This window comes from Opisthocomus hoazin, chromosome 19 (assembly GCF_030867145.1).
Source record: "Opisthocomus hoazin isolate bOpiHoa1 chromosome 19, bOpiHoa1.hap1, whole genome shotgun sequence".
NCBI classification, from domain to species: domain Eukaryota; kingdom Metazoa; phylum Chordata; class Aves; order Opisthocomiformes; family Opisthocomidae; genus Opisthocomus; species Opisthocomus hoazin.
The window spans coordinates 2,872,437-2,878,436 of record NC_134432.1 but is presented as its reverse complement, the minus strand read 5'-3'; positions in this window follow the sequence as shown (position 1 = coordinate 2,878,436).

Below are 6,000 nucleotides of genomic sequence, written 5' to 3'. Positions count from 1 at the left end.
CACACATGTCCACTATGAAGGGAGAAGTCAGTCCAGGGCAGCGTACTCAAGAGAAACCTGGCAAAAATTCAACCAGACCCTTTTATATCCTTTCCCTATGTTTTCCCATTTTAAACCCCAACAACAACTTGGTTGCTGATTGTCTTTTCCTTTAAAATCAAAAGGAATCTTCATGAGCAAAATCACCAAGACCTGGTCTGAGTGTCTTAATCTCATCATTACAAGCCATATGCAGATTGCATGCTGCAGGCATCCTAGTCAAGGGAAGGTTGAAAGGGAAATTGGATGAAGACCACTGCATTGGCTCTGTGGGTCTATGGAAGAGATATTTCCAAAGAGGGTGTGGAGAAGTTGCTGTGGACACAAGTAGATGGAGATGTGCTCTGGAAAGACAGAGCAGCCAGCGGCTGAACCTGTGAGGAGCTGTGGCCTGTGGGAGACCCAGAGCAAGTCAGGGACATTCCTGAAGGACTGCAGGGCCTGGACTCGGTCATGGGAGGGATTTCGTAGTGGGGGCTGGTCAGTGGTCTTGTCATGCCTGGGCTCAGCCACATCAGCTGACTCCAGTGCAGCTGAGCCGCTAACCTTGTATCCTCTCCTGCATAAACAGTGGCAGAAGAGATCATCTATATTCAAGGCAGAATTCAATCCAGACTTCTTCAGCCATTCCCCTATTTATGGAAATATCCTGTGTGGAAAATGTCTAATCACCCATCCTTCCACAAGACTAGCCTCTCCCTGCCCTGCCTCCCAATCCCTCTGCCCCATTTTGGAGTGGACATAAACTCACTGAGAGTTTCTCTTCAAGTGGGGCTGAGACTGTTGCAAGGTGGAGAAAAAGCCTCCTTCACTGTCAAAGTGATAGGGACACTCAAGAAGAGGGATTGAACCCTCCAAGACAGTACGACTGTTCCATCGTGCTCTGCCCCAGTTCCTCTCAATCACAGCACACAGATCTCGAGATGAAAGATGTGAAATTCAAGGACAGATTTTGGGAGGGAGCAGTGATGACAAGGATCCAGAGCTGCATGCAAACTCTAGCCACCCCAATGGGAAAGATACGCAAACCCTATGGAGACTGGGTGCCTTTTCCTATTGTAGTGTGTCTCTGGAGAGGTTAGGGCTCTCTAAAGCTTTCTCCCTGTGTGTCCTGGGTTTGGCCAGGACAGGGTTAATTTTCACCGGACTCCAGGAAGGGGCACAGCCGGGGGGTGGGGGCTGACCCCACCTGGCCGAACAGAGCCCGGTATTCCATACCATGTGACGTCACGCTGGGTTCCGGTGGGGGGGGGGCGGCGTGGCGGGAACTCACTCGTGGCTTGGGGGGACGCGGCGCCGGTGCTGTGCGGGAGAGCAGCTGCCTGGGTCGTGCAGTTCGTTGTTGTGTTTTCTCCTTATTTGTACCGTTGTTGTTCCTGTTTCCCTCTGTTTGCTGTTCTGTTAAACTGCCCTCATCCCGACCCACCAGTTTCTGCCTCTTTCTTTTCATTCTCCTCCGCACCGCAGCGGGGGGGAGGGGCGGCCGCGTGGCACTTTTGTTGCCGGCGGCAGCCAAAACCAAAACACTGTGCTCACCTGGGGTTTGTGGCCTAGCTCTTGTTGATCACGTCCTTTCTTATCTGAAGATGCCCTTCTTGCAACTTTAATCCCAAAAATAGGATGTCTTGAGCAGGTCCCTTGACTTTGCTTCCATTTATGGCACAACTGGCTTTCAGAAGGATTTGTATTATTTTCTCTCCTTTCTCAAAAAATTCTTCTGCTGTATTGCCCCATATGCTGATGTCATTGACGTACAGCAGATGTTCTGGAGCTTCACTCCTTTCCAACACAGTCTGGATTAGTCAATGTCAGGGCAGCTGATTCCAGGTGTCCTGAACACCCCTCCAAGGGAAAGCAAACTGTGGCCTGCACTCTGCTGCCAAAGGGATGGAGAAGAATGCATTAGCGATGTCAATTGTAGCGTACCACTTGGCTGCCTTTGACTCCAGCTGATATTGAAGTTCTAGCATGTCTGGCACGGCAGCACTCAGCAGTGCTGTGACTTCATTCAGGCCACGGTAGTCTATTGTCAGCCTCCACTCTCCAGGAGATTTTCTCACTGGCCTTATGGGACTATTAAAGCGTGAGTGAGTTTTGCTGATCACTCCTTGACTCTCCAGTTTATAGATCAACTGATGAATGGGTTTAAGGGAGTCTTGGTTGGTGTGGTATTTTCGCCGGTGCACTGTTGTTGTAGTGATTGGCACCTGTTGTTCTTCAGCCCTCAGCAACCCCACAACGGAAGGATCCTCCGAGAGACCAGGCAAAATGGACAGCTGTTGAATTTCTTCCGTCTCCAAAGCAGCTATGCCAAAAGCCCAGCGATAACCACTTGGGTCCTTGAAATAGCCTCTCCTGAGATAGTCTATCCCAAGGATGCACGGAGCCTCGGGGCCAGTTACGATGGGGTGCTTCTGCCACTCCTGCCCAGTGAGGCTCACTTCAGCCTCCAATACACTCAGCTCTTGGGACCCCCCTGTCACTCCAGAAATGCAAATGGACTCTGACCCTTGGAAATCTGATGGCATTAAAACACACTGTGCACCAGTGTCCACTAGAGCTTTCTACTCTTGTGGATCTGATGTGCCAGGCCACCAAATCCACACCATCCAATAAATGCGGTTGTCGCTTTCCTCCACCTGGCTTGAGGCAGGGCCCCTCTAATCCTGGCAAGAGAAGTTTCTGCACACCTCCTGTAAAAATGACTTAGAAGTCCCTTCAAACGAACTGGAAGCACGATCTAACTGTCTACCTTGTCTGGAGGGCTGCCCGCTGGAAACTGGAGTGGCATTTTTCCTAGAAGAATTGTAGTTTGTGATTTTTTTTTCCTTGCAACTCACGTATGATTGCTGTTGCAGTATGACATAAGGGTATGGTACTGTAGCTTTATGCTGTCATAGCTGTACAGTAATAATATTACAGAAGAAGCCAGGTGAAGAAGTCTAGGCTGAATCTCACAATGAACAGGACAAGTGCAGGGGCGATCCAACCTGATTTGATTTTGGTACCCAGCAATCCAAAAAAACCTTGCTCAATAGCCCCTGGAGTGATCCACAGCCACTGCTGGTTGTTCTCCTCCAGAATCCAGCTTCAGGGCACCAAGGGTTGGGAGAACTTGTGGGTGAAGACAGAGTCAAAGAGGACAAAGAGTTCCTCAGACAGATCTACACCTGCTCTTCATCACTTTGATGCCCTTGGACTCCCTTGCAAATGTTATCTCCTGGGGAGCTTTTGCTTTCCTAAAACCCTCCTTATGTCTACATTCCTCCTTGGAAGTGAGATCCTCTGTCCACACCCTCTCTGCTTCCCTTTTTCCATGGAGCTTCCTGACATGTTGCCTGTTTAGCGTAGCTGGTGTCCTGAGAGGTGCCCTTGGTTGCTGGAGTATCAGCTTGTACCCTTTATGGGTTTAGAGAATGTTGTCCTTGAAAGCAGTTGCACTGAATTCTGCTGCCCTTCAGTGACACTGCCCATTGGAAGTTCCCGGTCTTGGCCAAAGTCTGCCACTCTGAGACCTGGCATATGCACTCTGCTGCTCTCCTTCTGCACTCCCTTTGGGAGCTGAGACTCCACTATGGCTTTGCTAGTGGAGCCAAGGCTGACCAGGATGACACAGGTTTTCAGATCCCGGTGAACATCCCGTTTGTTGGTCCATGTGTACTAAAAAGCTGATGCAAAGAGCCTCCAGACACATAAAGGAGCATTTGCACTCTGCTGTCCTGTGAATGTCATGGGAGTCAGCTGACTCTTGGCTGCCAGCTCCCTACCAAACCTCTCTCTCACTCCCCCTCCTTCTTTGCTCACCTTGGTGTCTGCAGGGTTGTTTCTCTCATTCTTCTCTTTTACAGCTGCTGCCCACTCTCTTTTGTCCTTTCTCCAGTAGGCTATCAGAGAAGGGCCACTACATTTGCTTACTGGCTCAGGTTTGGGCAGTGGCTGGTGCATTTTGGAGGCAACAGAAACCTGCTATGTCCAACAAGCAGCTGTTGCTCTCTTCTCACCTAAACCACCTCTGCAGCTCCCCTCACCACTACCAAAGCCTTGCCATGGAAACCCAATACACAGGGTCATTAAAGTCCCCAGTAAGATGTGAGGCCTTTGATCGCAAGACTTCCTCAGGCTGGCTAAATAAGAATTAGGACCCTTCCTCACCCTATTATAGGTTCTTTATGTCAGAACAGAGGTGTGCTGGACTTCAGCCATGGCACCAGGAGCAGGCTCAGACATGAAACAATGAAAGGTGTTCCCAAGTGCCCAGGGTCCCATGCAAGCAAAGCTTTGCTTTAGTGCATGCTGGTGTGGAGGTCAGATGGCAACGTAAAGAGGAAATGAGGACTCCCTAACGAGAGAAAAACCTGATGATCCCTCAGGAGCAGAGACATGCAGGGCTGGACTCTGCATCCCTGCCAGGAGAGGCTTTTGCTGTCTCTGGTGTCCCTGCAGCCTTGGGGGGCCTATGGTGCAGGTGAAGCTGATCACCAGGAAGGACAAGGTGTTTCTGAAAATGTGCTTGGCTATGGAAAAGCCTGGGATAATTATTGATCTGTTCTTTGAATGTATCGTCAAAGACATAACTAAAGGATGTGGGAGAAGCACTGCGTACATCTACTGGATAAAGATGGGACAGACCTCTCCCTGTGCCACAGGACTCAGGCTGATTACATCCATCAGCAGCACTGGACATAGAAATAATTGCAGGTTCAGTTGTCTTAAATGTGATAAGGAGAAGTGACATTGCTAGAAAGAAGTTGTTCTGCCCAGCAGAGGGAGGGAGAGTGATGTCAGTGATGACTTCAGCCTGTTTCACAGCAGTATCTCTGGAGACCCAGAAACACCACAAGGGAGCCCAGAGTGGGCAGAGAAAGAGCCACCTTGAGCTGGTCCTCTGCTGCTGAGCTGGGCTGGGCTCCTGGGATGGAGGGAGCTCATGGCAACAGGGAACACTTCAAAGAGACAGCTGTGCCCAGGAGTAGCTCCTCTGCAAAGCACAGTAGGGCTGAGGGCACTGCCTGCAGGCAGCGAGGGCAGAGGAGTGAGGCAGAGAGGGGTTAAAGGCAGCGTGGCATGGGAGGATGCTGAGAGCTCACTGGGAGAGAAATCTTCACAACCTGTGAAATGAAGTCCCTGGAAGCAGGGCAGTGAATCTGCAGCTGCTGGAGGGATCTTCAAAAGCTGGCACATCCTACAGCCTACAGGATCTTTGTGGAGGATTGTCACAGCTTCTAAGGCATAGAGGAGGAAGACATGTTCCTGAGACGTTTTGCCCTGCCCTGCCATCAGAGGAGTAGGGCATGCTGACTGGATGCCCCCCTTCTCCAGGGATTACTGGTAGGATGTTAAGCTGGATGTGCAGCCAGGGGTGCCCAGGATGGTCCTGCAGAGCAGGGCCCCTTTACCACAGGAGTCTGTATGCTGGGGTCAGTGCTCAGCCTTCCCAGGGAGCTCGTCATGGTGCTGTGGGGAGAATCTGTGGGTCAAAGAAGTGATCCCTGGTAGGGCAGGTTTTTTCTCCTACCAGGAGACTGCTCCATGGGTCAGGGCTGCTCACAGCTCCAGTTCACCCACAGGCTTTTTCTGAAGGGCTCATTCAAGGAGAAGGTCATGGCACGGATTGCATAAAATTAATGAAAATTTCCTGAATTTGTGTTTTCAGTTTCCTGTTTTAGGAGGGGGGGCAGTGGAAAAGGGATAAATGGAAAAGGAGCTGTCAGCTTTGAAGCAGTCACTGAGACTCCTTAGCGAGTGATCAGTAACTCTGATAGGAGCCTCCTAAAGCACCCTCTGCCTATGGACAGCACCAGCATCACCTTTCCTGGACACATCAGGCTGAATCTCACCTGTCCTGCTTTCAACCTGCAAACAGGAACGGGCTCCCAGACAGCGCCCTGCAAACAGGCAGGTTTCTGTAGGGCCAGGGTGAGTGCACAGGGGGTGGGATGTGAGCACTGACAGGTAAAGACA